General features: G+C 51.1%; 1 protein-coding gene across 9 annotated transcripts in view; it reads left to right on the plus strand.

The window, feature by feature from the left end:
• GULP1 (GULP PTB domain containing engulfment adaptor 1) overlaps positions 1-22497 on the plus strand; it is a 200951-nt gene that overhangs the window by 57526 nt on the left and 120928 nt on the right. For 8 of the 9 annotated variants that reach the window (XM_080671163.1, XM_080671167.1, XM_080671168.1 and 5 more), the window contains exon 2: positions 14896-15017. The gene's annotated coding sequence lies outside the window, so the exon portion shown is untranslated. Of the gene's footprint in view, positions 1-14895; positions 15018-20256; positions 20385-22497 lie in introns of those variants that run through there. The other variant, XM_080671165.1, reaches the window with a different exon arrangement.

Here is a 22497-nt window from a genome sequence, read left to right on the forward strand (position 1 = left end):
TGAGAAGTGCTTGTCTTCATTTCTGACAGTCACTCCGTCATGTATTCACCTGCTACGTCCCTGGCATCTTTCTCATCCGAAAAGGAAGCAGAACCTCACAGCTTCCTCACCGTCGGAGGCTGACCTCGTTTGAAGAGGTCACTGTTCAGGGGTCCGGAACCAAGCTGTGCCATGCGTGTAACGGGATGGCGCCTATGTTAGTAACGGGATGGCGCCTATGTTAGTAACGGGATGGCGCCTATGTTAGTAACGGGATGGCGCCTATGTTAGTAACGGGATGGCGCCTATGTTAGTAACGGGATGGCGCCTATGTTAGCGTGGTAACCACGGGCTGGCTTTTAGGTCTGACTCCTCTGCGGCTTACACGCTCCACCTGCACCGCCAGGGTGCCCCACCCAGCGGGGCTCCCATTCATGTCCGTGGTGCGAATGGAAGTGCGGAGGAGGCCTGGCCGGTGTGGCTCAGTGGATAGAGTGCGAGCCTGCGGACTGACGGGTCCTGGGTTCGATTCTGGTCAAGGGCAGGTACCTCGGTTGCAGGCTCAAACCCCAGCCCTGGTTGGGGCGTGTTGGGGAGGCAGCCAATCGATTGCATCTCTCTCCATCTCTCCCTCCCTCCCTCCCTCCCTCCCTCCCTCCCTCCCTCTCTCTGAGCCCATGGGAAGGTGAGGGACAACAACAGGGGTGCAGGGGAGACAGGGAAGAGCCCCTCCCTCGTCCCTGCGTGGGACCAGCTCCGAGCAGCCAGTGGGTGTGGGGAGCGGGGTGACTCCTCAGGCAGCTGGCAGGCCTGTCCCCTTCCCGCCCCGGAAGGAGGGCTTCTGTTCTGTTCGCCTCACTTTTTTTGCTGAGAAGGCTCCAGGGAAACAGAGGGGGCCTCTGGGAACCCCACCTTCCTCCCTGTGCGTGCCTGAGGCTTTGTGCCCGGAGAGGCCGGCTGCACTGGCTCCGGGGGCTCCCGGTGGAGGGTCCCCTGGGTGCGGGCTCCCTGGTGGGGGCTCCCGGTGGAGGGTCCCCTGGGTGGGGGGCTCTGGGTGGGGGTCCCCTGGGTGCGGGCTCCCTGGTGGGGGCTCCCTGGTGGAGGGTCCCCTGGGTGGGGGGCTCCCGGGTGGGGGTCCCCTGGGTGGGGGGCTCTGGGTGGGGGGCTCCCGGGTGGAGGGGTTCCCAGGTGGAGGCTCCTGGGTGGAGGGTCCCCTGGGTGGGGGGCTCCCGGGTGGAGGGTCCCCTGGGTGGGGGGCTCCCGGGTGGAGGATCCCCTGGGTGGGGGCTCCTGGGTGGAGGGCTCCCGGGTGGAGGGTCCCCTGGGTGGGGGCTCCTGGGTGGGGGGCTCCCAGGTGGAGGGTCCTCTGGGTGGGGGGCTCCCGGGTGGAGGGTCCCCTGGGTGGGGGGCTCCCGGGTGGAGGGTCCCCTGGGTGGGGGGCTCCGGGTGGAGGGTCCTCTGGGTGGGGGGCTCCCGGGTGGAGGGTCCCCTGGGTGGGGGGCTCCCGGGTGGAGGGTCCCCTGGGTGGGGGCTCCTGGGCGGGGGGCTCCGGGTGGGGGGCTCCCGGGTGGAGGGTCCCCTGGGTGGGGGGCTCCCGGGTGGAGGGTCCCCTGGGTGGAGGGCTCCCGGGTGGAGAGGCTCCTGGGTGGGGGGCTCCCAGCTGGAGGGTCCCCCTGGGTGGGGGGCTCCCGGGTGGACCGCAGAGGCCGGGGCTGTGCCCATCGGCGGTCAGGCACCCGGAGGAGAGGCCAGGCTGACATGGCACCTCCCCTCAACCCCATCCCGGCCTCAGGAGAGGCTCCCTGACCCCTCGGCTGGAATTGGATGCACTTGGGGGTCACAGGCTTCTACTTTGGGGCTCAGTGTTGAGTCCTCGTGCGACGCGCACCCTGACGTGCCCTGTGGGGAGGGAAGCCTGGCGGGAAATGGCCCTCCCCGCGCAGCACCCTTTCCCGCTCGATGCCTGCGGCTGCGGGGGGGCTCACCCTGAGCGGGACCCACTCCCTGGGAAGTGCCGGGCAGGGCCGGGGTCAGGGCCGGGGGGACGGCCTGTGGCCTCGGGGGGCTCCTCCTCCCGGGCCGGCTCACATGTGAATATTTAATCGCCGATGAAATCAGGCCCGGCCTCAGTGATGGCATTGCCGCGGTTTTTATTGCAGGAAACCCCTGAGCAGTGGCGGCTGCTGTGCCAGGCTAACCCTCCGGGGGGTCACGGAAGGAAATTATCTTCTTTCATCCCGGTCACCGAGGGTCACGAGAAAGATGGCTTTGGTGTTTGTCAGGCTAGAGAGAACCCCTTCGGACGGGAAGTGTGGGGGAGCAGGCCGAGGGGAAGGGTTTATAGCTGGGCAGGGAGAATGATACAGTTTTGATATTGTCATTTTATAGCTCAGACTCTCCTGTGGGGATGGGAGAAGGGAAGATTCACGTACACATTTATAATTCATGACCCTTTTCTTCAGTAATTACAGTTTATTGAATTCTGTGTGAGATGTGGCCGAGGTCTAAGAGGGGGACATGGAGAAGCCAATGGCAGAGACGGTCACGTTGGGGAGCAGTGCCTATTAGACAGCGTGTTCTCTTCGAATCTGTGAAGAAAGGAGGAAAGTGGCCGTCATTGTGGTCAGGGCACAGCGAAGAGAAACGAGCTATGGAGCCAAGCTTACTGGGGGAGAACTTGTGGGTGCCGGGTGAGATCTGAGCTCTTCGCCTTCAGAATGGAATTGTGAGACGGTAGACCAGGTGCCTGGTACATCCTTAAGTCTCTTATAAAGTTTAGTTTATTTTTTCAGTCCTGAAACACTGATAGTTCTTTATTTTTGATAGGCCGTTTTTTAAAAAATATTTTTATTGATTTCAGAGAGGAAAGGAGAGAGGGAGAGAGAGAAACCTCAATGGTGAGAGAGAATCATTGATCAGCTGCCTCCTGCACGCCCCCTACTGGGGATGGAGCCCGTAACCCAGGCCTGTGTGACAGGCCGTTCTTATACCACGTAGTAGATAGATTTTGAGTCTTGATCAGAGAGTGAAAGCTATAAAAGGTCCAGGTGCCAAGGTAAATAATCGCTCTAGAAGCTTCTGTAACCAGTTAGTAAGACACAAACGTGTTACTTAGCTATTGTTTTTCTGAAAAGCTGCAAAAGGATAAGAAAGTACCTTATCAGAGTAGAATCAGGTTAAAATAATTCTATTTAGTTGCTGACCAGTTTTTTTTTATTTGCTTTTATGTAAAACATAACATTAACTCATCAGGAATAAAGAGACATTATCTTGTGTAATTTTTTATTTAGTAAATGCTCCACATCACCTGTCACTTAGCAAGTTTATAAAGAGTTCATGTCCACTCGATTTGCAGTTGTTTAAACCAATCACATTTATACTGCCTTCCACTGCCGCGGTTCTTGTCCCAGCATTACGAAGCAGTGTTTCAGCAATCTGGAGAAAGGAGCTGATGCATAGATTCAATAAGAAGTCCAAGGACGAAAGGTAAATTTGAAAGTCATTGGGGGTCAGAGGAGCTTCAGCTGAAGGAGCTAAAGACTTCTCTTGACTCAGGACCCCGTGCTTTTTATTAACACAATTTGTCCTAAGGCAAGGTGGAGATAATGATGCACTTCAAAGGGCAGGGTTTCAAAGGGTAGGGTTTACAGAAGCATTGTCAGATTGGGGAATAGCCTACAGCTGTTCAGGAATAGCCTACAGCTTCTAGAGCGATTATTTACCTTGGCACCTGGACCTTTTATAGCTTTCGCTCTCTTATCAAGACTCAACAAGAGTCAATAACATGCAGATTAAGATGCCCTGAGCTGGCCGAAACCGGTTTGGCTCAGTGGATAGAGCATCGGCCTGCGGACCCAGGTTCGATTCCGGTCAAGGGCATGTACCTTGGTTGCGGGCACATCCCCAGTGGGAGGTGTGCAGGAGGCAGCTGATCGATGTTTCTCTCTCATCGATGTTTCTAGCTCTCTATCCCTCTCCCTTCCTCTCTGTAAAATATCAATAAAATATATTTAAAAAAGAAAAAAAGAAGTCTCAAGTGTGGGTAAGTCACTCCCAGAATTCTGCCAAACTGGGAGTGACTTACCCACACTTGAGACTTCTAAAAGAAAAAAAAAAAAAAAAAAAAAAGCCCTAGCTGGTTTGGCTCAGTGGATAGAGCATCAGCCTGCGGACTGAAGGGTCCCAGGTTCAATTCTGGTCAAGGGCACATGGCCGGGTTGCGGGCTCGATCCCCAGTAGGGGGCGTGCAGGAAGTAGCTGATCAATGATTCTCTCTCATCATTGATGTTTCTATCTCTCTCTCCCTCTTCCTTCCTCTCTGAAACCAATAAAAATATATTTAAAAAAAAAAAAAAAAAAGATGCCCTGAGCTGTCTGGCAGCAAGGAATCCTATTCAGGTTTGGGGGAGATGCTTTTTAGCCTTTTTAGCTGTTTCCAACAGGTAAACTACTTATGTGGCTCAGCCCTTGTTGAGCCCCCCAAGCTTCACCAACCTTTTGATGAAACTCTTGTAATTATGACGTGCTGGAATTGGTTCCCGGCATTCAACAGAAGGGATGTGAGTACTCTAATACTCCAACCTCCGTTTGATGAAAGGCTATGCTATATCATTTCTTAAGAAAACACAAACATTTCAATGTAGGTAAATTCTGCTTTCCTAATTCTGAAAAACTCACTGAATGCTCATCTGGACTCCCATGTCCTTGTCAACTTCCAGCAGCAAAAAGTATTGTCAAAACCCCAAGAGTCGCTGAATAACAATTTTGTAGACAACTTTTCCCCCCCTCCAATATATCAGTTGATCATTTTGGCCCACTGGTATTTTGAACTGTGAGCTCAATTTAGAGAAAGTCACCTAAAGTTCAATAAAATGTAGCTTGTACGTGAGTATAGAACATATTGGAGAGTGACTTTTTTTGGTTATACTTGGCAAAAAAAAAAAAAAAATCAAAAATAAAACCTTAGTTGAACAAAACAAAACGTATGCTGGGTAGTATCGTCACTGAAATTCTAGGCGAGCTTCAGGCACGGCTGCATCCAGCCCTCGGGTCTGCGTTTCTCATACCTCTGTTTTCAGAGTTGGATTCGTTTTTGAGGCAGGAAATGAGGACAAAACGACCCGCAGGCTCTTCATCCTCCGGCTGATCAGTTCAAGTGGAACGAGGTTGCTCCCTTCGGAACAGTTTTGGGGAAAGACGGCGATTGACTTTCCTTTTTTAGCTCCGTGTCCATTTCCACTCCTGAATGGACCCGTGGGATCAGGGCCACGGCGCTCTCCTTGCCCCGCGTTGGCCCTAGCGCAGGGGTCCCCCTCAGCCCAGCATAACCCCCAGGAAGGAGAGGGAAGAAGCGAGGTCTGCGGAGGAACCCACGGTGTGTTTATGGGATTTGGGGGCTGGGGTGGGGAGCTGCTGGTGTTGGCAGAAAAGCGTGCGGTACCTGTGCGCTGAGTTAATTAAACGGGGAATGAAATGTAGGCCGTCAGGCGAACACACCGTTGGGCAGAAGAACTGCAGTTTAGAGCAGGGTCCTAGTCTGTGGCCGAAGAGCGAAGATGACTCGCAGAGCCTTCCTCCCGAGCAGGGTTCCTTGCTGGAAAAGGCCTTGAAACGGGCCGTCCCCATGCACATTACTGGAAGCATCTCCGAGACTGGTGCCTCATCCGTAAGAAGATGGTTTGGTTCACAGCAGGCTCGTTGGCACGCCTTTTGTGTTGAATTACACGGATGCAGGCGGCCTTCCTGCGTTTATTGGACAGTGTTCGCACAATGTCAGTTCATTATACACTGTCATTATGCTGATACTGCAATTAATTTATAATAGAGACGAGGATTAGTCAAACTCCCCTCCCCACCCCGGGCCTTAACTGGGGGGAATTGGAACACTGAATTATGGCTCACTGAACGTCGTCTTTAAATATAGTACGTACTTCTGGGGTAGTCACATGAATAAAGTTAAACTCCACGGAACTGGAGAAATCAAACGAATGACTTTTTATCTGATCCACGTGAGTGGGTGCTCTTTAGCCACATTTTCATCAGGGGCGGTTTCTTGATTTCCTCCATCTGCTTGGCCGCTGGGACGTGGCTGTTTCCACTGAGCTTCAGAAGAGCTCGTATTGAGTGGAAGCTCTATTTCCACAAAAACTGAGACTGTTCGCATTGTTTTAGAGCTTTCCATAGTAACATAAAGTCTTTCAAATGGTGCGTGCGGCTTTTAGCATAGTGTTTTTTTTATTTTGTTTTTAAATATATTTTATTGATCTTTTACAGAGAGGAAGGGAGAGGGATAGAGAGCTAGAAACATCGATGAGAGAGAAACATCAATCAGCTGCCTCCTGCACACCCCCCACTGGGGATGTGCCCGCAACCAAGGTACATGCCCTTGACCGGAATCGAACCTGGGACCCTTTAGTCTGCAGGCCGACACTCTATCCGCTGAGCCAAACCTGCCAGGTCTAGCATAGTGTTTTATAGGCACTTTATTTAATCATCCCAATATGTTCTGATTTATTAAAATACTACAGTAAAGAACTGGGACTTGTGGTTTTTGTCTTTTGAGATGAGGAAGGAAGGAAGGAAGGAAAGGAAGGGAAGGCGGAGGGAAGAAGATAGGAAGGACAGAAGGAAGGTGTTTAAAACATGGAGGATATTGGGACAAAATTCTATATGTAAAGTACTTGGTACTAAAATCCTTATTTTCATGTTGTAGAAATAGTCCTAGTGTTAGAAGATAAATTAAGTAGGTATTTAATTTAAAAAATGAAAACCCCTTAAATCTATAAAACATTGGACACATATAACCGTTAATAAGTTAGATTCTTTGACACCTTTGGTGATGACTTAGCTGCCTTTGTGCCCGTTCACACTTAAGGTCTTCATGCGCGAGCTAGCCGCTTTCACATTTGGTGGGTAGAATCTATACTAATAAAAGGGTAATATGCTTATTAGACCTGGAGACCTTCTGGACGTCCTTCCGGACAAAGCCATGGTGGTGGGGCCAAAGCAGAGGTGGTTAGGAGCGATCAGGCCAGGAGAGGAGGGCAGTTGGGGGCAATCAGGCCTGCGGGGGGGCAGTTGGGGGTGAGCAGGCCGGCGGGGGGGGGGGGCAGTGGGTGCGAGCAGGCTGGCAGGGGGTGCAGTTGGGGGCGATCAGGCTGGCAAGGAGGGGCAGTTGGTGGTGAGAAGGCCAGCGGGGGCCGGCAGCTGGGGGCAAGCAGGCCGGCAGGCACAGTGGTTAGGGGTCATCAGGCAGGCAGGCAGGTGAGCAGTTAGGAGCCAGAGGTCCCAGATTGTGAGAGGGATGTCCGACTGCCAGTTTAGGCCTGATCCCTCAGATCTAAACTGGCAGAGTTAGGCCTGATCCCTCAGATCTAAACTGGCAGTCAGACATCACCCAAGGGGCCCCAGATTGGAGAGGGTGCAAGCTGGGCTGAGGGACCACCCTCCCCCCCCACCCTCGCACCATACGAATTTTATGCACCGGGCCATTAGTATACTATAAATCTGATGAAGAAAAAACCAACCTTTTCCTAATTCAAGAGTGAATGAGTGTGGTTATCTGGGAGAAGGGTGGTGAAGGCGGAGGGAATATGTAGTTCAAAGGTCCTGAGACATAATATTTACAACAAATATTTGATATGATTGGGCATTCAGTCGGTGCTCAGCGGACGTCCCTTAGTGACTGATGTGATTGGGCATTCAGTCGGTGCTCAGCAGACGTCCCTTAGTGACTGATGTGATTGGGCATTCAGTCGGTGCTCAGCGGACGTCCCTTAGTGACTGATGTGATTGGGCATTCAGTCGGTGCTCAGCGGACGTCCCTTAGTGACTGATGTGATTGGGCATTCAGTCGGTGCTCAGCGGACGTCCCTTAGTGACTGATGTGATTGGGCATTCAGTCGGTGCTCAGCGGATGTCCCTTTAATGACTGATGTGATTGGGTATTCAGTGGGTATTCAGTCGGTGCTCAGCGGACGTCCCTTAGTGACTGATGTGATTGGGCATTCAGTCGGTGCTCAGTGGACGTCCCTTAGTGACTGATGTGATTGGGCATTCAGTCGGTGCTCAGCGGATGTCCCTTTAATGACTGATGTGATTGGGTATTCAGTGGGTATTCAGTCGGTGCTCAGCGGACGTCCCTTAGTGACTGATGTGATTGGGCATTCAGTCGGTGCTCAGCGGACGTCCCTTAGTGACTGATGTGATTGGGCATTCAGTCGGTGCTCAGTGGACGTCCCTTAGTGACTGATATGATTGGGCATTCAGTCGGTGCTCAGCGGACGTCCCTTAGTGACTGATGTGATTGGGTATTCAGTCGGTGCTCAGCGGACGTCCCTTAGTGACTGATGTGATTGGGTATTCAGTCGGTGCTCAGCGGACGTCCCTTAGTGACTGATGTGATTGGGCATTCAGTCGGTGCTCAGCGGACGTCCCTTAATGACTGATGTGATTGGGCATTCAGTCGGTGCTCAGCGGACGTCCCTTAGTGACTGATGTGATTGGGCATTCAGTCAGTGCTCGGCGGACGTCCCTTAATGACTGATGTGATTGGGCATTCAGTCGGTGCTCAGCGGATGTCCCTTTAATGACTGATGTGATTGGGTATTCAGTGGGTATTCAGTCGGTGCTCAGTGGACGTCCCTTAGTGACTGATGTGATTGGGCATTCAGTCGGTGCTCAGCGGACGTCCCTTAGTGACTGCTATGATTGGACATTCAGTGGGTGCTCAGTGGACGTCCCTTAATGACTGATGTGATTGGGTATTCAGTGGGTATTCAGTCGGTGCTCAGCGGACGTCCCTTAGTGACTGATGTGATTGGGCATTCAGTCGGTGCTCAGCGGACGTCCCTTAGTGACTGATGTGATTGGGCATTCAGTCGGTGCTCAGTGGACGTCCCTTAGTGACTGATATGATTGGGCATTCAGTCGGTGCTCAGCGGACGTCCCTTAGTGACTGATGTGATTGGGTATTCAGTCGGTGCTCAGCGGACGTCCCTTAGTGACTGATGTGATTGGGTATTCAGTCGGTGCTCAGCGGACGTCCCTTAGTGACTGATGTGATTGGGCATTCAGTCGGTGCTCAGCGGACGTCCCTTAATGACTGATGTGATTGGGCATTCAGTCGGTGCTCAGCGGACGTCCCTTAGTGACTGATGTGATTGGGCATTCAGTCAGTGCTCGGCGGACGTCCCTTAATGACTGATGTGATTGGGCATTCAGTCGGTGCTCAGCGGATGTCCCTTTAATGACTGATGTGATTGGGTATTCAGTGGGTATTCAGTCGGTGCTCAGTGGACGTCCCTTAGTGACTGATGTGATTGGGCATTCAGTCGGTGCTCAGCGGACGTCCCTTAGTGACTGCTATGATTGGACATTCAGTGGGTGCTCAGTGGACGTCCCTTAGTGACTGATGTGATTGGGCATTCAGTCGGTGCTCAGTGGACGTCCCTTAGTGACTGATATGATTGGGCATTCAGTCGGTGCTCAGCGGACGTCCCTTAGTGACTGATGTGATTGGGCATTCAGTCGGTGCTCAGCGGACGTCCCTTAGTGACTGATGTGATTGGGCATTCAGTCGGTGCTCGGCGGACGTCCCTTTAGTGACTGATGTGATTGGGCATTCAGTCGGTGCTCAGCGGACGTCCCCTTAATGACTGATGTGATTGGGCATTCAGTGGGCATTCAGTCGGTGCTCAGCGGACGTCCCTTAGTGACTGATGTGATTGGGCATTCAGTCAGTGCTCGGCGGACGTCCCTTAATGACTGATGTGATTGGGCATTCAGTCGGTGCTCAGCGGATGTCCCTTTAATGACTGATGTGATTGGGTATTCAGTGGGTATTCAGTCGGTGCTCAGTGGACGTCCCTTAGTGACTGATGTGATTGGGCATTCAGTCGGTGCTCAGCGGACGTCCCTTAGTGACTGCTATGATTGGACATTCAGTGGGTGCTCAGTGGACGTCCCTTAGTGACTGATGTGATTGGGCATTCAGTCGGTGCTCAGTGGACGTCCCTTAGTGACTGATATGATTGGGCATTCAGTCGGTGCTCAGCGGACGTCCCTTAGTGACTGATGTGATTGGGCATTCAGTCGGTGCTCAGCGGACGTCCCTTAGTGACTGATGTGATTGGGCATTCAGTCGGTGCTCGGCGGACGTCCCTTTAGTGACTGATGTGATTGGGCATTCAGTCGGTGCTCAGCGGACGTCCCCTTAATGACTGATGTGATTGGGCATTCAGTGGGCATTCAGTCGGTGCTCAGCGGACGTCCCTTAGTGACTGATATGATTGGGCATTCAGTCGGTGCTCGGCGGACGTCCCTTAGTGACTGATGTGATTGGGCATTCAGTCGGTGCTCGGCGGACGTCCCTTTAGTGACTGATGTGATTGGGCATTCAGTCGGTGCCTGGGGTACAGTCGTGCCAGCACCTCAGTGAGGAGGCCCGCCCGCCTGCCTGGGCAATGACGGCCCCAGGCCCCTATGGCAACCAGCCCAAGGCACCGTGTGTGGGCCCATTGCCTAAGCGTGGGGGTGGGGGTGAGGGGGTGACAGTGGAGGGGACATCTCTCAGGAAGGTGCGCAGGCACGTGGCCTGGCCAGAGCGGGACGTGGCCGACAGACAGCTTGTCAGGGGACCCAGGGTGGCTCTAGGGGCCGGTTGGGGTGGAGAGGTGGGGAGGAAACAAAAATGGACTTTCTGTGTGACGGAGAAGTACATTCGTGCTGACCTAACCGCACACCGATGGCAGGAGGAACAACAGGAGTGATGAGGCCCGTGAAGGTTTCTGGCCGGAGCCGTTAAAAGGAGGATTGTACTATTTCCTTCATTAAAATCCCGGACAAAGAAGAAAAACCAGTGAAAAAAGACAGTTACAGGCCAGGGGTCTGGTGTTGTATATTGAATTTAGGTGCCTGTAGCGGATGAGAAATGAATATTCAGGAAAACTTTTTTTTCCTGCAAATTAGATTGAGATATCACTCCATGCTTGGAGCCCGCTGAGCAAAGCAAAGTCAGTGGTGAGTGCTTTCGGAGGGGTTTAGGCCAGGGGTCGGCAAACTCGTTCGTCCACAGAGCCAAATATCAACAGGACAAGGATTGAAATTTCTTTGGAGAGCCACATGTTTTAAACTTAAACTTCTTCTAACGCCACTTCTTCAACATAGACTCGCCCAGGCCGTGGTATTTTGTGGAAGAGCCACACTCAAGGGGCCAAAGAGCCTCGTGTGGCTCGCAAGCCGCAGTTTGCCGACCACGGGTTTAGGCGATGTTAATGGAGGTCTCGGTTTTATGTGGTGTAGAAACACCTTTTCGCATGGCTTCTTTGCTTAGTGTGGCTTCACTGGGGATGGAACATTTAAAGATGTAAGTGCTGCCAAAACCGGTGTGGCTCAGTGGATAGAACGTCGGCCTGCAGACTGAAGGGTCCCGGGTTCGATTCCGGTCAAGGGCATGGACCTTGGTTGCGGCCGCGTCCCCAGTGGGAGGTGTGCAGGAGGCAGCTGATCGATGTTTCTCTCTCATCGATGTTTCTAACTCTCTCTCCCTCCCCCTTCCTCTCTGTGAAAAGTCAATAAAATATATTCAAAAAATAATAATAAAGATGTAAGTGCTGCGTTAACAAATGGAAGCATTTGGTCATATTGCAACATTCATAATGTTTTCCGAAAGCTAATACTGTTGGGAAAAATGAAAGGTTTGCTCGGCTTCCTTTGACTTCATAAACATTTTTAAATTTCATGAGACTATGGAATAAATGGTGGCAAAAGAGTATAAAATTGAATGCATTATGCTTCTAACCGTTAAAGAATCATTTGAATTGGAAATCAAGATTTTTATCTTTTAAAATAAAAATATGTTCAAAAGAGCAGCTCACAAACACCTCTCAGTTTTGGTGAAACCATTTAAAATGCCCCGTACATGAGCAAAGCGAATCACGTCAGACACGAAATAATGTGGTCACTTCAGAGCATGTCATCTGCCTGCAAAAAGGAAGAGAGAAGTAGGCCCACACTTATTCTTCTTCCCCAATCAGGGTTTCTTTGCTGTTCTTTATTCTGTCACATTTCATAACATATTCCATGTTGAAAAGTATTCCCCCCAACAAGCATGGATTTCAGTCAACGTGAGATAGAAATAAATCCGTGGGGGTGTTAATGTGAATTAAGTTGAGTAGTTTAAGGGAAATATTTACTTTGCCCTAATATTTTGGAGGTTTTTGTTTTTGTTTTTTTTAACAGTCTGGTTAACAAAATTACTTATGTTATCTTGGTTGATTTCTTATTTCTGAGACTAATAGTTGCACAAAATCAGTAGGGAAATTACCATTTTGTTAAAAACAACAATAAAAGAACTAATTCTGCCTTTCCCTTTTTCCTCCTCTTCCCAAGATAAAAAGACGACCCGGTAAGTCCCTGGGGGACTCATGGCCTAGTTTCCTGGTTACCTTAGCTGTGTCTTGTTCGAAACGTCCTGTCCAGGGTGAACAGATCTACTTCCAGGGATGGAAGAATGTGATAAGACTCAGTCTTCACATTCTAACACTAACTCTATTATTCACAGACCCTACAACCCGTTAACGCTAAGAGAACACTGTATGATTTATTAAATAATGGCATTGCTGGGTAGATAAACATATTTTCATTAAAATTATAAATACCGCCCTAGCCGGTTTGGCTCAGGGGATAGAGCATTGGCCTGTGGACTGAAGGGTCCTGGGTTCGATTCCAGTCAAGGGTACATGCCCAGTGGGGGGCTTGGAGGAGGCAGTCGATCAATGGTTCTCATCATTGATGTTTCTATCTCTCCCTCTCCCTTCCTCTCTAAAATCCATAAAATATATTAAAATAAAGAAATAAAATTATAAATACCTATAAATGGTCTTAAAATACACCCTGCTCCTATTTCAATTCAAATTTTAAAATCGCTGTCTTCCCCCTAGCTGGTTTGGCTCGGTGGATAGAGCGTCAGCCTGCGGACTGAAGGGTCCCAGGTTCGATTCCAGTCAAGGGCACATGCCAGGGTTGCGGGCTCGATCCCCAGTGAGGGGCGTGCAGGAGGCAGCCAATCAATGATTCTCTCTCATCATTGATGTTTCTATCTCTCTCTCCCTCTTCCTTCCTCTCTGAAATCAATAAAAATATATATTTAAAAAAAAAATAAATAAATAAATAAAATCGCTGCCTTCTATTTTAGATACTATTGATGGCCTGCCTACAACCCTTCTCCCTAAACTCTCCCAACTCATCGTCTTTACTTGAATTATTCCTCAGAGTTTGTCTCTGGGGCCACCGAAAGCAAGGTGCCTTCCGTTTTGTCTCTAAAGTTGTGCTAGAAAGTGAAAAAGAATAGAATCAGCGGACAGATAAATAGGCTTCTAAAGAAAATCGTGTGGAAGATGGGAAAAGTGAGCTTGCAGATGGCACCGATGCAAACAGGATGAAATAAAACCTTTGAGATCTGCCTTTGGTGGAATTTAAAAGAGTAAGAAATACAGGTCTGTCTTCGCCAATGGCCTCTATCAAAGTTACGGAAGGAGGCAGAACAGAAGAGATTTGTTTTCATCTATGTGTCCCCCCCACCCCGGCCCCAATAAAAACATGCTCGTGGCTCTTGGGGTGAGGAGAAATACCAAGCTGGGACCTCGGCTGCTGGGCGACCTGAAGGTAGGGCCGAGGCACCTTTGGAAACACCACCTTCAGGGACGCCTGGCTGCGCTGTTGCCTCTGGAAGGAGAAGCCCTGCTTGTTGGCATAAAGATGTCAACAGCTGCACCCACCGCAGTGCTGTTCCCCCTAAAGCTTCCCCGGGGGTCAGAGGGTGTGGGAGGCGGCTGGCCCTGAGCATGAGCAGGGCCAGGACAGGAGGCCCCCAGGTGGAAGCCCAGGTGCCCAGCCATGGACCATGGCAGGTGGGACCTCCCCCAGGTGGCCTTCCTCCCCTGCATAGGGATGGTCATGTGGTTGGACCCCCTGACCTTTCCTCCCCAGAGATAGCATCTGGGCCTCAGCTGTGTGTCTGCTCCAGGCCCAGAAAAGCAGCAACACCAGCCCAGCTGCCCTCAGGGCCACCTGCTTGGATAATGACCCCACCCTGGTGCCGGCCAATCAGTGGGGGGCCACCACCCTGAGGGGACACTCCTGGAAAGTGCTGACTGTCCATTGAGATCTTCCCCTGGGGCCTCCCCTCACATCTCCGCCCTTAAACCCTTAGGACAGGACCCAGGGCTCCAGCCCTCTCCCCACTCCCACCCCCCAGGCGAGTCACCTCACTGGCCTTGATAGATAACCTGTTTGCTAAGCCCTCTGCTTGTACAAGCACGCCCTTCTCCTCCTCCTCCTCCTCCTCCTCCTCCTCCTCCTCCTCCTCCTCCTCCTCCTCCTCCTCCTCCTCCTCCGCTGTGTTACCCATAGGGTCCTCTTACAGTCGGAGTCCTGGCTCTGCTCTCCCAGCCAGAACCAGGTACCCAGGCTGCCCCCCCAGGCCGGCCGGACCCCACGGGTCTACCCCCGGCGCCTGTCCCGCGGCCTGAGCAGGATGGCAGCTCGGGTGGACCAATGCTCCTGCAGTTTGTCGCCTTCTCCCTCCGGGGCAGGGCCGTGGGCTCCATCCCGCTGACCAGCTAACCTTGGAGGGGGAGAGCTGGTGGGAGCTGAGGGAGGAAGGGGTGCCATCTGGGGTGGGAGCGTCCAGTTTATCACCTGGCCGTCCAGCTCTTCGCCTCATCCAGCCACATGTGCCTCCCCCTTTTCAGAAACATACGTCCTTTTCCCCTGGCTTTTCTATTAGGCAACTTCCTGAACTTTCACAAGAAACAGCTAGAATTTTAGAACATGTATTGCGACCTCTAAGTTGAGATTCACAGACGTGTAATTATTGATTAATTCCACTAAGTCCAGATTTAATTTTGTTTCTAGTTCTACGTGATTCCACCTGACATACCGAGGAGCGGGCGCGGTTGGAGGAGAGCGTGGCCGGCCGCTGCGTGCTCGGGACGACCCCCATCCAGCGTCTGCCGCCCTCCAGGCCACACAGCCAGGTACGAGGGATGAGGCTTTGTTCACATACTTGAAAGCGTTTTGAACAAAAAGATAAATTACAAAAATGTTTTCATTTTGTACCAGACATTTAGAAAGAAATTGGTAAAATACGTAAAAGCAAAATAAAATCACAAATGAGCCTGTTTTCTGAAAATAACTTCTATCACTTTTGTTCTCTACCGTTTGATTTTTGTTTTGTTTTGTTGGTTTTTCCCTTTATACAAGGTGTGATAATAGTCTATGTATTCTCTGTTGAATTTCTTTATTTTTGTAATAATCTATTTCATCAGCCATTTTTGAAAATGTTTGCTGACCCGTTGACTTAAATATATCTATATCTACACACACACACACACACACACACACATATATATATGTGTGTGTGTGTGTGTGTATATATGTGTGTATATATATATATATATATATATATATATATATTTAAGGAATTTTCCTAACAAAACCTAGTTTGTGTGGAAGAAAAAAATTGCAAGTTAAGGCTCTAAATTTTTGTTGCCAGCAGTAGCATCCCCTTCTCACATATGTTCAGCCATTGTCTCCCTTACATAACTAAGCCTTAGAAGGAAGGGCGTATTACATGTGCATGATCTTTCCCCGTGTCTAAAATGGTGCATCACTGGTAACTGGTGACGAGTGTACATTATCCAGCGGATGTTTGTGAAGACGTCCGCACTCTGGCTATTTGAATGAGGTGGGGACCGTGGACATTAAGGGCAGGAAGGCAGAGAATCAGCTTGCTCTGTCTTCCAGTTTTCAGTAAAATCTGGCAGCATAAAATCATTATTCAGTTCCTGAGGGCAGGTGGGTGTGCTGAGTGCCAGGGCGGAAGTGAAGGGAAGGGCGGTGCTGATGACACTCTCGGGGCAGGGGGTGGGGGATCCTGAGAACACGTTACAGGACGGCACCCGTGTACGTCGTGCAAGGCCAAGGAAATGGGACCGAGAGAGAACGTTTTCGTTTTGAGACTGTAAATCTCGAAGTTCGGGTTCACATTTGTAAGCTTTTAGGAAGAGGAAGAGATACTTCCTCATGGACATCGCAGGCCACTGGGCAGAAAGTGTAAGATGATGCCGTCGGTCAGGACAGCCAGGGCAGTGAACAGATGACAAAGGGGGGATGCGGCGTCAGGAAAGGAGCAGAAAGGAAGCAGAAATGCAATTTCTCCTGCTCCCTCCGTGCGAACGGGTCAGACTAATGGCACTCGCGTCTGGAGAGAGTCCCTGGGGAAGTACCTCAGCGGAGAGCAAATTCACATCCTGTTCGGGGCCGCGTCAGGCCTCAGCTGCATGTACATGCAGAAGAAAACAACCTTTAAGCCATTGCAGGAACTCAAGAAACCATTTGCTTCCCCCCAACCGTAGGTCCTCCATTTAAAGTTTACATTCAGTGCATCTATCTAAGTAAGTGGTACTTCTGTTCTAATAATTCATGCTACTCAAGGTCATGTTTACCCGTGTAATAATAACACTGGTTTTCATTTAGTGAAGAGAGTTAACGGGAAAAAGAGGTTCTGCATACTGATGTAATGTGTGGTTGGAATGAATGGTTCCTGTGTAAATCCATTGCTCTTTGAATGAAACAGAGAGACCTGGACAAGTGACGTTCATCAGCTACGTTGGTCTCAATGTTGTGAAGTGGTGAACTGCATTGTGGGTCTTGCAGTGCAAACTAATGGTGTGTGCTCTGAGGTGTCACTTATTATACCAAAGCCTTCCCTTATTTAGAAGTAATCCTATATGACAAATAGGTATTATGCAAATTGACCGTCACACCCTCGCATAAGATGGCCACCCCCATGTGGTAACAAGATGGCCACCACAAGATGGCTGGCTGGGGAGGGCAGTTAGGGGTGACCAGGCCAGCAGGGGAGGGCAGGTGAGGGGGCCAGGCCGGCAGCGGAGGGCAGTTGGGGGCGACGAGGCCTGCAGGGAAGGGCAGTTAGGGGTGACCAGGCCTGCAGGGGAGCAGTTAGGCACCAATCAGGCTGGCAGGGGAGTGGTTAGGGGGTGATCAGGCTGGCAGGTGGAAGTAGTTAGGGGCAATCAGGCAGGCAGGCAGGTGAGCAGTTGGGATCCAGCAGTTCCAGATTGTGAGAGGGATGTCTGACTGCCTAAACAGGCAGTTGGACATCCCTCAAGGGGTCCCAGATTGGAGAGGGTGCAGGCTGGGCTGAGGGACAACCCCCTCCCCCAGGGCACGAATTTCGTGAACTGGGCCTCTAGTACCTTTATAAAATGGCTTGATGTGCTTTTAGAGCATGATGCACAGAGGACATTTTTAAAAGGACGTTTTTTTATACATAAAGACAAATGAGTGAGGGCAAAAGAATAGGGTTTACATTAGTGAATCCATACGGAAATGGAAGTGGCCGTCTCAGAGAAGGAAGTGGGCAAGCGTGAGTTGTAAATTGCATGCCTGGTTCATCAGGACGTGGTCTGACTATCTAAGCTGCAAACTCTTTGGCCAGGTGAGCATCTGTGAAACATCACCCGCGAGGTCAAGCTATCTGTGTCATGTAGTAATCCCACCCACGGTCCAAGAGTCCCTATCAGTTATCATTTTAAAAATACATTTTTATTGATTTCAGAGAGGAAAGGAGAGGAAGAGAAAGAGATGGAAACGTTCATGATGAGAGAGAATCATGGATCGGCTGCCTCCTGCACGCCCCACACTGGGGATGGAGCCCGCAACCTGGGCATGTGCCCTGACCGGGAACTGAACCCTGACCTCCTGGTTCATAGGTCGACACTCAACCCCTGAGCCACACCAGCCAGGCACATAGTATTTTTAAAATGTGTAACTGATTTGAAGAATTTGGCACATTTATTTATTTATTTTTAGATTGGGTAGCTTTTGACTTAGGACAGTGGTCGGCAAACTCATGAGTCAACAGAGCCAGATATCAACAGGACAACGATGGAAATTTCTTTGGAGAGCCACATTTTTTTAAACTTAAACTTCTTCTAACGCCACTTCTTCAAAATAGACTCGCCCAAGCCGTGGTATTTTGTGGAAGAGCCACACTCAAGGGGCCAAAGAGCCGCATGTGGCTTGCGAGCCGCGGTTTGCTGACCACGGACTTAGGAGGAAAGAGAGTTGTGAACTAATAAAGAGATATACCACCTGAGCCAGGTATTTCCATAAATATCTTGAAATATACGTGGGGATATGGATTGTACATTCTTGTATGGTTAATGAGGTATTTAATAAGTCAGAAAAATGACTACTTTTGGACTTAATGTAGAAAATAAATTAGATATATTAAATAAATTACAAAGCATTTTTTCACTTGATTTTGAAAACTGCCTCAGTGTCTGAGCAACTTAATAAATCACAGATTTGGATCCCTTTATGTAAGCTGTCGTAATGCCAGGTTGCTAGGAAAGGTGATTAGACCCTAACATTCCCATGTGGATTTCACTGATTTCTAGAAGCCTCGAGGGGTATTTAGATTTCTGGAATGCAAAGTCAGAGCTTCAACATTAAATCTACTTCACATATTTCCATGTTCTTCTGTCCTTTTCTGCCCAGTTTCAGAGTGTTAAACCACTATTCCATGAATATATACTGGATGATATGGTGGTGCAATTGAAACACTTAGATTATTTTTAGGTAATTTCCTTTTTTTTTTTTTGGAGTTACCAAGAGCTAGCACGGGACAATTAATGCCGCCTAAGAACTTTCCCAGAAGGCCAGGCGCTGGCTGGTCCCTGCGGTGCGAGCATCATTTGACGCGTATGTGGCAGCCCGGGCTGTGTTTTTTTCCTTCACATTGTGATAATGGCTTAAAACAGAATTGCTCGCTTTGCTTCATTAATAACATTATTTGCTAATCCTGACCTAGGAGGCAATAGAAAAATGTGGCTGTTTAAGGATAGTTCAGAATTCAAACACATGACTTGTTAATAGCCACGAAGTAAGCAGACCCTCTTTCTTTCTTTTTGCTTTTTAACATTTTTATGGACGTATGTATTTATTTTTTTAATCCTTACCCGAGGACATGTTTCCATGGACTTTTAGAGAGAGTGGAAGAGAGAGGGAAAGACAGAAACATCGACGTGAGAAAGACACATCGATGGGTGGCCTCCTGCACGCACCCTGACCAGGGCCCAGCCCCGGGAGGAGCCTGCCACCGAGGTCCATGCCCTGGACCGGAATCGAACCTGGGACCCTTCAGTCCGCAGGCCGACACTCTGCCCACTGAGCCACACCAGCTAGGGCCAGTCCCTCTTCCTTAAAAACAGTGTTTAATATACTCGATGAATGTCTACACTGGAAATAAGTTTCTTGGCTCATTACTTTTGTAATAATATATAGAGAACAATAATTATACTAGAAAAGGAGCGTTAGCTTACATTTTACTCCTCTGAGTGGAGATTTTGACTTTTTTTCCAAGCAAGTTTGCATACCCTCTGTCATTTAGTCAGACCGTCCAAGAATAGTTTAAATGATGTGTCCTGTGCAAAATTCGACTTTAGTACTATAAACATGGAATTTTACCCGAAGGTCTACCAGCTTGGAGTTTATGGGCCTTTTACAAAACCCAGTCTCAGCGTGGAGTTTTCTAAACCCCTGAGTATTACCAATCTGCCTTGGTACCCCACGCAGCATTAATTACATTAATAATAATAATGGCATCCGGCTGGCGTGGCTCAATGGTTGAGCATCGGCCTATGAACCAGGAGGTCCCAGTTCGATTCCCGGTCAGGGCACAGGCCCGGGTTGCAGGCTCGATCCCCCGTGTGGGGGGTGCAGGAGGCAGCCGATCCATGATTCTCTCTCATCATTGATGTTTCTCTCTCGCTCCCTCTCCCTTCCTCTCTGAAATAAATAAAAATAGATTTAATTAATAATAATAATGATAATGATGATGGCAAAGCTACGTGTTGTATGGTTTGTGATGGGCTCTGTGCAGGGGTGGGCAAACTTTTTGACTCGAGGGCCACCATGGGTTCTTAAACTGGACCGGAGGGCCGGAACAAAAGCATGGATGGAGTGTTTGTGTGAACTAATATAAATTCAAAGTAAAGGAGCAGAGGGGAGAGCAAGAGAACCCTCCGCTCTTTCGGCTCCGCGGGCCGGATAGAACAGCCGAACGGGCCGGATGCGGCCCGCGGGCCGTAGTTTGCTCATGGCTGGTTCAGAGCCGTCTGCACAGATGAACACCTGTCCTCCTCCCGGGGAAAGTGCGAGGTGGTTCCTGGAGGAGAAGGCGCAGCACGGAGCAGGGCCGTGACCTTGCCCGGGGTCACGCGGCAGGGATGGGGGTAGAGCCCAGGTGGGGTCCCCCCAACCGCTGCGCCTCCTGTAGCCACGTGCGCCTTTTCCGTCTCGCAGCACCAAAGCGGGTGAGTAATGCCTGTGCACACCCAGAGCTGCAGCTCTGCCCCCCCGACAGGAAAGGGTGTGATCCTGATCCGTCACAGCAGATGGCCGTGGCGCGCTGGCCGTCCGTCCCCATCTGACAGTCCGTGGACAAGAGGCCAGGGCCCTGCAGAGTCCGGTCTGGCACACGGGGGAAAAGGTCTCGCTCACACGGGTTGAACATGGCTGCTCCGCGGCAGGAAAGTATTTTAATCCAAAAATCAGCACCTCCTCAGCATCCCCGCGTCATCCTCTCCTGGTCTCCCGGGACATCTGCCATCCAGCTGCATGCTGGCCGCGCCAGGGCCTCCTCTTCTCCCACGCCCTCCTCCCCTCTCCCTCCTCCGCCTCCGGCCTGCGGATCCCTCCCTCTTCTCTTCTCCAACAGTTTTCAGTCTTGAGTTTTGTGGTTTCCTGGGCCTGTTTTCCAGTTGGGATCAGAATCTTTCTGGGTTCACAGGCGTTTCACGGATTGCGTTGTTGCGCTGCTCCTGTTATTGGATGGCATCGGCCAGTTGTGTTCCAGTGTTGGTGACACCAAAAACGGGGCGAGTGGACCGCGTGGCATTGGCGATGTTCGCAGCCAGTAGGTCTGCAGCTGCGCGTTAGGGTGTTTTCCACGGATGTGCCGTGCCAGCGCCAGCCCGGGGGTTTCTGACGTGAATGATGGGATCGCGGCCGGTGGGAGACAGGGCATCAGTCATGTGCCAGGTGCTGAGTGCCTGATGGACGAGTCCCCGCAGGGCTCCGCGCGGCACCCACCGGGAGCCCGTCCCCCTCAGGGCTTTTGTTCTCTCTCAGAACAACATTCATTCTCCCTCTGACCACCGAACCCGTAAGACCTGTCGTTAAAAGCTGCCTGGAGCTGCGTGGAAACATTTCATACTTACACGTCGTAAGGACAGCGTCTTCACTCAGCCTCGTGATGGCCAGTGATGCCCAGGTTCCAGCTGCTTTCAAGTCCGCCTTCGCATTCCCCGGTCAGCCCACTTGCCATCTCGCAGGAGCAGGACTTAGTTGTCCAATTTTATAAGAAAACTAGAGGCTCGATTAACAAAATTCGTGCATGGGGGGGAGTGTGTTCCTCAGCCCAGCCTGCACCCTCTCCAATCTGGGACCCCTCTCACAATCCAGGACTTCTGGCTCCCAACTGCTCACCTGCCTGCCTTCCTGATTGCCCCTAACCACTCCCCTGCCAGCCTGATCACCCCCTAACCACTTTCCTGCCAGCCTGATCACCCTCTAACCACTCCCCTGCCAGCCTGATCACCCCTAACCGTTCCCCTGCCAGCCTGTTTGCCCCTAACTGCCCTCCCCTGCAGGCCTGGTCACCCCTAACTGCCCTCCCCTGCGAGCCTGTTTGCCCCTAACTGCCCTCCCCTGCAGGCCTGGTCCCCCCCCAACTGCCCTTCCCTGCAGGCCTGGTACCCCACAACTACTCTCCCCTGCAGGCCTGGTCCCCCCCAACTGCCCTTCCCTGCAGGCCTGGTACCCCACAACTGCCCTCCCTTGCAGGCCTGGTCCCCCCTAACTGCCCTCCCCTGCAGGCCTGGTCCCCCCAACTGCCCTCCCCTGCAGGCCTGGTCCCTCCCAACTGCCCTCCCCTGCTGGCCTGGTCACCCCCAACTGCCCTCCCTTGCAGACCTGGTCTCCCCCAACTGCCCTCCCCTGCAGACCTGGTCCCTCCCAACTGCCCTCCCCTGCAGGCCTGGTCACCCCCAACCTGCCCTTCCCTGCAGGCCTGGTCACCCCCAACTGCCTTCCCCTGCAGGCCTGGTCACCCCCCAACTGCCTTTCCCTGCAGGCCTGGTCACCCCTAACTGCCCTCCCCTGCAGGCCTGGTCACCCCTAACTGCCCTCCCTTGCAGGCCTGGTCCCCTCCCAACTGCCCTCCCCTGCTGGCCATCTTGTGGCGGCCATCTTTGACCACATGGGGGCAGCCATCTTGTGTGTTGGAGTGATGGTCAATTTGCATATTACTCTTTATTAGATAGGATGCTGGAGATTTGGCAAAACCCAATGAACTGCTCCTTCATTGCTTCTCATCTGTAGTAAATATTTCATAACAGCTCCTTGCTTTCACCGGCGATGAACCCA

Source organism: Plecotus auritus, assembly GCF_963455305.1.
Source record: "Plecotus auritus genome assembly, chromosome: 5".
In the NCBI taxonomy this organism is placed as follows: Eukaryota; Metazoa; Chordata; class Mammalia; order Chiroptera; family Vespertilionidae; genus Plecotus; species Plecotus auritus.